Source organism: Paramormyrops kingsleyae, chromosome 20 (genome assembly GCF_048594095.1).
Source record: "Paramormyrops kingsleyae isolate MSU_618 chromosome 20, PKINGS_0.4, whole genome shotgun sequence".
Taxonomy (NCBI): domain Eukaryota; kingdom Metazoa; phylum Chordata; class Actinopteri; order Osteoglossiformes; family Mormyridae; genus Paramormyrops; species Paramormyrops kingsleyae.
In genome coordinates, this window is record NC_132816.1 from 2,665,275 (window position 1) to 2,676,511 (window position 11,237).

Below are 11,237 nucleotides of genomic sequence, written 5' to 3' on the forward strand. Positions count from 1 at the left end.
TTGGACTGAAGTTAAGGGGCTCGTAGAAAAGCTCATTAAAGTGAATCTTTCCTGGAACCCTTTAACGTGTCTACTGGACAAATTCCCGGATTATCTGTCCCATGATCAGAAAACTTTGCTACATCTTTTACTAATGGCTGCAAGGAAAATGATAACAATTTATTGGTTGAAACCGGAACCACCCACGGTCTCACAGTGGATACAAAAAATCAGAGTTATATTCAATGGAACAGTTGACAGCACAACTACAGCTGAAGACTCACATCTTTGAAAGAAGATGGAGACCAGTCCAAAGCCTTGTTGGATAGGCCACTTATGTCTGTTTTAAGTTTATATTTTTGCTTGGAGTTTGTCTATTTATTTAAAAAAAAATTTCCTCAGATTTTTATTGTAAACATATATATCTTTATTTGAGAACTCGGCCCCAATCTCAGGACTGTGGTTATTGTTTGTATTTACGTTGACTGCTGTCAATAAAAGTTCCAAAAAAAAGAAAGAAATGTTGGCCCATATTGATAGGATAGCATCTTGCAGTTGATGGAGATTTGTGGGATGCACATCCAGGGCACGAAGCTCCCGTTCCACCACATCCCAAAGATGCTCTATTGGGTTGAGATGTGGTGACTGTGGGGGCCATTGTAGTACAGTGAACTCATTGTCATGTTCAAGAAACCAATTTGAAATGATTCGAGCTTTGTGACATGGTGCATTATCCTGCTGGAAGTAGCCATCAGAGGATGGGTACATGGTGGTCATAAAGGGATGGACATGGTCAGAAACAATGCTCAGGTAGGCCGTGGCATTTAAACGATGCCCAATTGGCACTAAGGGGCCTAAAGTGTGCCAAGAAAACATCCCCCACACCATTACACCACCACCAGCAGCCTGCACAGTGGTAACAAGGCATGATGGATCCATGTTCTCATTCTGTTTACGCCAAATTCTGACTCTACCATTTGAATGTCTCAACAGAAATCGAGACTCATCAGACCAGGCAACATTTTTCCAGTCTTCAACTGTCCAATTTTGGTGAGCTCGTGCAAATTGTAGCCTCTTTTTCCTATTTGTAGTGGAGATGAGTGGTACCCATGGGGTCTTCTGCTGTTGTAGCCCATCCGCCTCAAGGTTGTGCGTGTTGTGGCTTCACAAATGCTTTGCTGCATACCTCGGTTGTAACGAGTGGTTATTTCAGTCAAAGTTGCTCTTCTATCAGCTTGAATCAGTCGGCCCATTCTCCTCTGACCTCTAGCATCAACAAGGCATTTTCGCCCACAGGACTGTTGCATACTGGATGTTTTTCCCTTTGCACACCATTCTTTGTAAAACCTAGAAATGGTTGTGCGTGAAAATCCCAGTAACTGAGCAGATTGTGAAATACTCAGACCGGCCCGTCTGGCACCAACAACCATGCCACGCTCAAAATTGCTTAAATCACCTTTCTTTCCCATTCTGACATTCAGTTTGGAGTTCAGGAGATTGTCTTGACCAAGACCACACCCCTAAATGCATTGAAGCAACTGCCATATGATTGGTTGATTAGATAATTGCATTAATGAGAAATTGAACAGGTGTTCCTAATAATCCTTTAGGTGAGTGTATATATACTTGTGTGGTTGAATGAGCTATTGGGACATTTTATGTCATGTTTCATGTCATGCTTTAAAGGTCTGTTTGCACTTTGTTACCTTTTAAGTTAAGAAGTTCGATATTTTTCGTATCAAATGCCCCTTAAGTCCCATAATTTTTTTTTTTTTACTGTGCGCGCACAAGTTATTTAGAAGGAACAGGTTAGCTGCGTATAGCTGTCATGTTGTAAGAGGTTTATTTCAGCACACCGCACTACGTTTGCTAGACCTGGCATTAGGGTACAATAGGATACAACAGCCTTGCAATTAATATGACTGGAAGGAGTAAATACAACGCTGCCACGCACTACTTTGACATTAAGGCTGAGGTATACAGTCCGTGTGAATGGTCGCGACAGAGCTGAAGCGCCATGAACAATACAGTGGTACCTCGGTATACGTCCTTAATCCGTTCCAGATCCTTGGACTTGTACCAAACAGTAATTACAATAAATAGGCGTCAGTAATGACAAAAAAATGGTAGGGGAACTCGGTGAGGCGAACAAATCAACAAACCGAGTAAAGTGACAAACATAGTATGTCTTGACGCAACCAAACCAAGCATCATTGTCAACAATATTAAAGATGCACAAAATATAGCCTGCGCGCAATAATTTGGGACCAAGTTATATAAGTTATTATATAGTACCTTTGATGAATTGTTCGAATATGATTCGGAAATTGATGGAATATGGGGTTGTGCATACTAATATTGACACTGATATTTTGTTCGGTTGCGTTAATACAGATTATGTTTGCCACTTTAATCGGTTTGCTGATTTGTTCGCCTCACCGAGTTCCACTAACATTTTTTGTTATTACTGACACCTATTTATTACATTTACTGTACCTGTTTATTATAGTGTATTATTATGATTACCGATAGTGACCGAAAAAAAAGTTTTCATGTCGCTTCACCTCTGACGCGACCATATACACGGACTGTAAAATTCAGCCTTAATGCCAAAGAGTTTGCAGTATATTGCAGGAAAATGAGCTCATGGTGTTGTTTGTTGACTGTAAATGAATGTTTTTCCAGTTCGTTTTGTTTAGACGCCAAGACATAGTTTTGGTAGACGTAGTTTTCATATTACTGTCGGCCTCAAACACAGAGTAAATTATTTTGTGTGCACACGATTTAAAAAAAAAAATCACCCTACATTGTAAAAAAAGAAAATGTTGAGAAAACTCAAATTATCTAGGCAATATGATGCAAGAGATTTTTGAGTTTTCTCAGCTTGTGTGTACCGTTGTTGACTTTACAAAGGTTTTCAAATTTAAACATGTTTAAAAGCGAAGTTCAGCCAACTTGGAGCTTTTTGTTTAGCTTATGATGATATTCTTAACACAATAACAAAGAAATGCTTGCTTTAATCTCATGTAGTTCTACCTTCAACAAATTTTTTTGTACCCTAAATTATGCAAATTGTTAGATGTAATTGCATTTAAATGTAAATTTACAGTGTAAAGAATGACTGCACAAATCAATGTCAGCTGAAACCCTGGTGTTTTGAAACACTTGACACTGAGCAGAAACAAGCATTGAAGCTGAACCAGCAACTTGCACAAAAAAACCTTGCACTTCCACAAACACACTTTCCACAAACACCATCCCCTTCCAACACCAGACATTTCACAGTTGGTGATGTGGTCAGCTTTGTGTGATTATCAATTGTCAAACTGTTTTAATATTTAAATTATACAGATTTTTGTCTGTTATATTTTCCAAGCCTTAACCACTTGCACAAGGGGGGGATTTTAATTAATAAAGTGCTTTGTGTGGCATCTCAATCCCAGGTTTTTACAATCTAAAAAAAAAGCGGGAACTTAAAATCACTATGTGCAAGTGTACTTGGTAGAAATGTAACCTTTACCTGAGCATCAATGAACATGGACTGCTCATATATATGCACCTGTTTTAAACTGGCAACTGATAAAGCTGAGAAATGGGACTGCACAATGCAGAAATGAAAAAGGTTAAAACATGTCTACAAACATTTACTGCAAAAGCTTTGTTTTCAGAGCCCTGATGCGCTGTGAGCATCGAGACCCAAGCTCCAAAAAGATGGTCTGAATTGCTTCAAAGGTATATTTCATCGTTTTTGGATATGCAATGTTCATGGCATACAAAAGACCAAAGAGGTATGCAAAGGCAGTTGAGAGGTCAGGTAGGTTGTGCAGAATGATGGATCCTTCCAACACAACAGCTACGTCTCGCACAGTTGATGTGGTGGAATCATCACCTTCATAGACAGTCAGAATGCCAACAGGCAAACCTTGGACCACTGCATCCTCTGGGTCAGTGTCCTAAGGAAATCAGAGACAAGATTAAATACAAAGGAAAACAATTCATTACACTGATATTCTACCTTCATCATTAGTGCTACTGATTTTTCCATTCAGCTTGGGGCTGTTTCTGGAGAAAAAGATAGATGAGAGCAAAAAGTAATCCAGTAGAGTATCTGAATTAATGTTATTGAAATTGTATTTGTGGTTGGACAGCATTCATGCAGGAAGAAGCAGACAACATGGGGATAGGAATGGTGCAGAAGTTTGTGCAGAAGTACATGCAACCCTGTACATTTCGCACTGTCACAATCCAAAGAAGACAGAGACTATAACATAACTGCCATTAGCAATTAGCATACCAGTTACCAGAAGTAGTAAATTCCAATCCTTTCACCAAACCTATCTGGACCAATGAACTGCAATAATAATTATAATAATAATACATTTTATTTAAAAGGCGCCTTTCTGACACTCAAGGTCACCGTACAGGCATACATAAAATTTATACACACTACAAAGGATAAAATGCAAAAAAAATAAAATATAAATGACAAATAAATGGATTTTACAATGAATAGGCTCGCTTGAACAGATAGGTTTTGAGTCCAGATTTGAAATGAGAAAATGAGTCCATGTTTCTAAGATGAGATGGGAGGGAATTCCAAAGGCGGGGTGCAGAGCGGCTTTGTGGACTCCATGGAAAGAGCTTTTGAGCATTTTAAATGAACATCCTTGAAACACCTGGGGATGTGTTCCGCAAAGTGTATTATGCAAAAAATAAGCATAAGCTATGAAATCATACCCTCACTGGTAAAACCAGTGTTACATTTTGCATATCTACTAAACACAAGCACCATCACTTACCAAACACTTTAGGGTGTAGATGGGCAGGCCTCTCAAAGCTGCTGTCTTTCGTTGAGACACAATGTCCCTTGTCTACAGATTATGCCCAAACACAAAATTCTTATAGTGTGATATTGAAGATAATTGTACATTTTATTTCTACAAATTAAGAGTGCTGTAGTTATGAAATGCAAAACTTTTGTTTGTTTAGCTGTTACCAACATTTCTACTTAGAAAATATGTAGGCTTATACAGTGCCATTTGAAACTTTTGGAATTCTGGTTTTCTGTATTTGGTCATAAAATGTGATCTTATCTTCATCTAAGTCATCAGCATAGACAAACACAGTGTTCTGAGTCTCTGAATTAAAAAATTGACAATGCTAGTGGCAAAAGCAAGTGAACTGCTTTCCAAAAAAAGCATGCTGTGCGTCAAAAATTTACCAAAGACCACCTTGACATTCCACAATGCTACAGGGAGAATGGTTTGTGGACTGCTGAAACATAATTAATTGTGCAAAAACAGTACTGTATGGCACCGAAAGGGCACAATTAAAGGATCTGCTCTATTTTGAAGTTCTGTTGGTGGAGCATCATGATTTATGTCTGCTTTGATGTCTCAGGTACTAGACAACTTCATCACCGTGTAAAAAAGCAATTCCCAAGTTCATCAACATTTCAAAAGTATAATTACCTTAACCAATACAGCTGCTATGGAACATCATTCCCAAAGACATTCTAAGAACATGGCTGAACTAAAAGAATGGACAAAAATACCTCCTGAACTTTGGGCAAGTCCCTCCAGCTCACTGAAAAACAACACATCAAGAGCACATATTATGGCCTAAATAAAGATATAACATAGATATATAATATACCAGCCGACATTTAAAAAATTTTTGTTAGGTGATTTAACGACAACAAGTGCATGTTCTACAGTTTTTCATGTAGTTTCAGAATATGGCTTCCAATTTGCCGCCACACGTCTGGTTTTGTCACGATTTACAATTAAAGTTCAACATAAATTACACTAGCCGATATCAAATTTGGTGAATAATATCAAATGACATTTTTCAAACACCCTTCATAAACAAACATTTTTAGTGTATTTAGTTTTGCTCCAGCACGTCTGGTTTTTATGTGATTTCGACTTAACTTTTTTCCATATACAATGCATTGTATACCTAATAATGTCATTCTGATACCAGTCATATAAAATCACCAGTAACTTGTCATAGACTAATTTTTTGTACAAACTAGTCAGCAGGGTTTACAGGCAGCTTGCAGTTATGTAAACTTACAGGTATGCTGCTGCAGGTCCACTGACTCGATCCGACCTTTGTATGCAAAACTGTGGTTCGCCTTCCGGTACTGAGTGACAGTCCAGCAATTGAAGGTGGTCTATCTTACAATTATCATGCCCCGCTCGTCCGCGCCTCCCGTGTGCCACGCCCCCTCGTTAACCTCGTGTGGAATGCGTATGTCTGCAAACTGTCGGCAGGAATGAACGAAGAAAATTATGATTAAAAAATTAAAAAACACCAAACAATACGGCTTAAATATATTTATTGTACGATATAGGCCTACATACATACGATCAGGAGCGCACATAACTGCATGGTACGCAAGTGCGCATTCCCAGGACACGCGCGGCAATTCCTTGTTGTAGCGCAGCGCAAATAGCTACGTATTTATTTTATGTGCATTCACGCTGTTATGACAAAAAATTACCGTTGCATTTTAATATTTATGTGGCTAATTTGTATTTCTTTCGCGACATGAAGGCTAGAATGCACAGTGATTTCATTCTTGTCATAACAGCGCGAATGCACATGAAATAAATACGCATTTACGCTGCTAAATGACATTGCAGCGCGTATCGCTTTAGACAGCGAATGAGTACTTGCATACCAGCTATGTGCCCCCTGCATATGATCATTTTTGCATATAAAATAAAGGGCTAGAATGCACAGTGATTTCATTCTTGTCATAACAGCGCGAATGCACATGAAATAAATACGCATTTGCGCTGCTACATGACATTGCAGCGCGTATCGCTTTAGACAGCGAATGAGTACTTGCATACCAGCTATGTGCCCCCTGCATATGATCATTTTTGCATATAAAATAAAGGGCTGACTTACGCAGGGTTGCCAACTTTGGTCAGCTGGTTGGCGTGAGATTTACACACGTACTTAGGCTACATGTACCTAACAGTTTTATTACCTTGTAAATAGTATTTAGGGTTTGCACACTGCCCCAACGCTTTTGATGTAGTCAATTTTGGGTTTAAAATGGATGAATAGAGATTCGCCATAAGATTTATTGCTGTGAGCGTTTGAGTCTGAAAGCCTGAGTCTCGCTCCAGATGCGTCAGAGTTGGCAACCTGCATACGGCCGAATCGGACCTACGACCGGTCAGTCGGAGCCGATCGCAGCCGAAAGTCGCCGACGACCTACATAGGATCGTATTGTTTGGTATGGTACGAATGGGCGTCCGTGGCAACAGCTTGATTACTTTTGAATCACATGTACTTCTTTTCTCAAACTTCTTTCGAGCATCTTGGCGAGTGGCTGCATTTTGAAGAAACTTACTATATTAAAAATGGAGAGCAAAGAAATTACCATTACAGTTAAAATAACAGCTAAGGAATCTGACACCCATTTAGAAAAAAATGAGGCCATGGAAAAGAACAGCAGGGAGAAGGTGGAGAAAGTCAGCATGGTGAAAGATGTGATGAAGAAGACGGTTGAGACGGACAAGCCCTGTTCTACGCGGAGGGTGTGTTACATGCCGAAGGTAAAGACCTGGATTAGGAGTGTGGCAGTTTAGCAGAGCTCTTAAAGAAAAATATATAGAAAGAAGGAGAGAAGCGCACGGAAAGTGGAATAAGACGGGCCGGCATGGTGGAGCTACCAAGCGAGCAGCTGGTTTAATTTGAGCTTCTGTTAAGTTAAAAGTAATTTGGAAAAAAAAAGAATTGTCCTTTAGTTTTTCGGTGAGTGTTACGGCACTGAGTTAAGGGAAAATGTTCATTGTGCTATGGCGGGATATAAAAAGTAAAGGAAAAAACCAACCGGGGATTTAAATAATATGCTTCATTTGCCCATTGAGATTACGTAAACCTTGGATGTTATAATGTGTCATCATTTTTGCATATAAAATAAAGGGCTGACTTACGCAGGGTTGCCAACTTTGGTCAGCTGGTTGGCGTGAGATTTACACATGTACTTAGGCTACATGTACCTAACAGTTTTATTACCTTGTAAATAGTATTTAGGGTTTGCAAACTGCCCCAAGACAAAGGGGACAATTTGAAACAGTTGACTCTGAAACAAGCCTCGTGTTCACCTGCGGCTGTAGATGCTAGAACGCACGACTCTGAGTCAAGAATATTGGAGGAACTCGAGAAAATGAGGAAAGACAATCAAGAGGGACACACACAAACTCAGCTCTCCTTAACGAGACTAGAAATGGCCTTTAAGGGACTAAAAGATGAAGTGACAAATTTGGAAAAGAGAGTCATGGAGGCGGAGGACCGCATTAGCGCTAACGAAGACACTGTGAAGCGCCATGAGCAGGCCATCCGGCATTTGCTGCAGCGCGATATGTATCTGACTATGCGCTGCGAGGACATGGAGAACAGACTACGGAGAAACAACCTGAGAATCTACCGTGTGCCAGAGGGAAGCGAGGGAAAAGATGTAAAACTTTTTGTACAAGAGCTGCTTAAATCTGCCCTTCAACTACCCCCAGAGACGAACATCAGCACCGAGAGAGCTCACAGAGCACTTACTGCCAGGTCTAAAAATCCAGATGCTGCTCCGCGATCCTTGATTGTAAAGTTTCTGGACTACTCTGCCAAAGAGTCTATTCTAAGGAAAGCATGGGAGCAAAAAAAAGTAATGTACAAAGAAAGGCAGATATACTTGGACCACGATTTTTCTCCCGAATTGCAGAAGAAAAGATTGCTTGTGCGTGACGCAGTTAAGCAGCTGAGGACGAAGAACATTAGAGCCAGGTGTATTTTTCCTGCACAGCTGAGAGTGGCCCTAGAAGACGGTGAGAAAACCTTTCCGACGGTGTCAGATGCTCAACCTGTACTTGAGAAGATGGGGGTGAAGGTGCGCGTGGATGGAAGGCAGCGGCTGGAAGCGGAGTTGTCCCGACGCGGATGGAGCACTGCGGGAACGAGAGCATGGAGCGGCCCTCAAACACGTTCATATGCAGGGATTGAATCCTTCTTCACTTCGCCGAGTTCATCTGATGTTTGAGATTGTTACTAGTTAGGAGAATTATAATAAACTGTTTTAATGCCAGACGGGGCGGGAGGAAAAGCGAGTGGAGTTTTATTTTTCCACGGCTTGGCGTGCAACGGACTGTTTGATAACTGACTGATCCAGTTTGGTTTGTGGAAGCCTACATTGTTCTGTTCATTCTTGTTGTTTTATGTTGTTAATGTTCTTCATGTCCTGAGATTGAAAATGGACCAATTCTTGCTAATATGTAAAAAACATGTTTCTTTGTGCTCCATGATGAATAAGTTCATAATACAAGATGAACAATCTAATTTGTGTTACTTATAATGTTAAAGGGCTGTGTAGCCCCATTAAGAGGAAAAAAGTATTCAACCAATTAAAAAAATTTAACTGTGCTATAGCTATGCTTCAGGAGACACATCTTTCAGAAAAGGAGCATTTGAAGCTGAGGAGGGAATGGGTTGACCAGCAATATAGCTCCTCATATCATAAAGGGAGGAAGAGGGGTGTCACAATTCTTTTCAATAAATCTATTTATTTTTCTCATGAGAAAAATTTCTGTGATAAAGAGGGGAGGTATGTGATGGTAATTGGTAGTATAGGGGACATTAAAATAACTTTGCTTAATTTATATGCTCCAAACGAGGACAATCCAGATTTTTTTAAGAAGATGGCATCATTGATAGCAGATAAAGCAGAAGGGATTGTTCTGATTGGAGGGGACTTTAATTGTGTTTTGAGGGGAGCTGTTGATAGGCTCCCTGCTGGTTCAGGTTTTAAATCCCAGAAATCTTGGGCCTTTCTACAGCAGACTCTCAGACATATGGGTTTTAATGACACCTTTATTAAATGGATCCAAATATTTTATAAAGACCCCAGGTCACGAGTAAGGGTTAATGGCCACTGCTCTGATTTTTTCTTACTGGGACGCGGCACTAGACAGGGTGAAGTCCTTTCCCCCTCTTTATTTGCACTTAGCATAGAGCCGCTGGCCGAACTGATTAGATCCAACCCTCTCATACAGGGAATAAGAGATGAAACCAATGCTCCTCATAAGTTGTCTCTTTTTGCTGATGATATTTTATTATTTTTGGAAAATCCTATTACCACCATTCCTGCCCTGCTCCAAAGCCTTAATGAGTATAGTACTGTATCGGGATATAAGATTAACACAAATAAATCTGAAGCATTAATGATTTTTGGGAACTGGCCATCAACAGTTAGATAATTTGGTCTCATTTAGACATTCCACACAGGGGTTTAAGTATCTGGGAGTAACAATTACCCCTAAAACCATTCAGTTGTTTTCATCTAATCATGAAAAGTTATTTAGGGAAATCAAAACCGATTTGAATAGATGGGACGTACTTCCACTTTCTCTCCTAGGAAGAATTGAATGTATTAGAATGAATGTTCTACCGAGATTACTGTTCATATTTCAAAACCTCCCTGTTTTTGTACCACAATCTGCATTCAAATCATTAGAAAAATGTATCTCAAAATTTATTTGGCAGAACAAAAGGCCAAGAGTGCGCCTTAAAATTCTGATGTCAGATAAGGATAATGGGGGCCTGAGGTTGCCTAACATAAAAATGTATTATTGGGCTGCCCAAATAAGAGCAATCGTGGCCTGGATCATTCGTGATCCAGAAACAATATGGGTCTCCATGGAGGAGGAGTCAATGCCTGGAATATCTCTATCGTGGCTCCCATTTATTGGTCTAGAGGTCAAGAAAATGAAGGTTGAAAATTTATGGGTTAAAAATACTCTAAAAATCTGGAACCAGGTACAAAAACAATTAAGAGGATTGGTGGCCCTCTCGCGAGCTATGCCCATAAGCAGGAATATTGAATTTCTTCCATCTCTAACGGACAGGGGCTTTGATAAGTGGGCGGAGAAAAAGCTTATCACTGTAAACCAACTCTTTGAGGGAAATGTAATGAAAACCTTCGCCCAATTAAGAAATAACTTTAATTTACCCTCAGGGGACCATTACAGATATTTACAAATAAGGGACTATTTAACAAAACATAAGGACTGGGATCAGCTCAGAAGAGAACCAACAAACATAGAAAAACATTTGATTCATCTGATTGAAAACAATGGTGTAATGAAAAAACAAGTGTCCTTAATTTACTGCAAACTGATGATAGATATGTCGGATAATACCCAACATGTAAAACAACAATGGGAAATGGAACTCAATGTGACATTGGATGA

At 39.7% G+C, this 11,237-nt stretch overlaps 1 long non-coding RNA gene across 1 annotated transcript; it reads right to left on the reverse strand.

The window, feature by feature from the left end:
* Positions 1-2,483: 2,483 nt before the first annotated feature.
* On the reverse strand, positions 2,484-6,338 carry LOC140581286 (uncharacterized). Its single transcript, XR_011984344.1, has 4 exons — positions 6,058-6,338; positions 5,534-5,565; positions 4,779-4,850; positions 2,484-3,932 (listed from the first exon to the last, which is right to left on the reverse strand). It is a non-coding gene; the product is annotated as an uncharacterized lncRNA (long non-coding RNA).
* Positions 6,339-11,237: the final 4,899 nt, after the last annotated feature.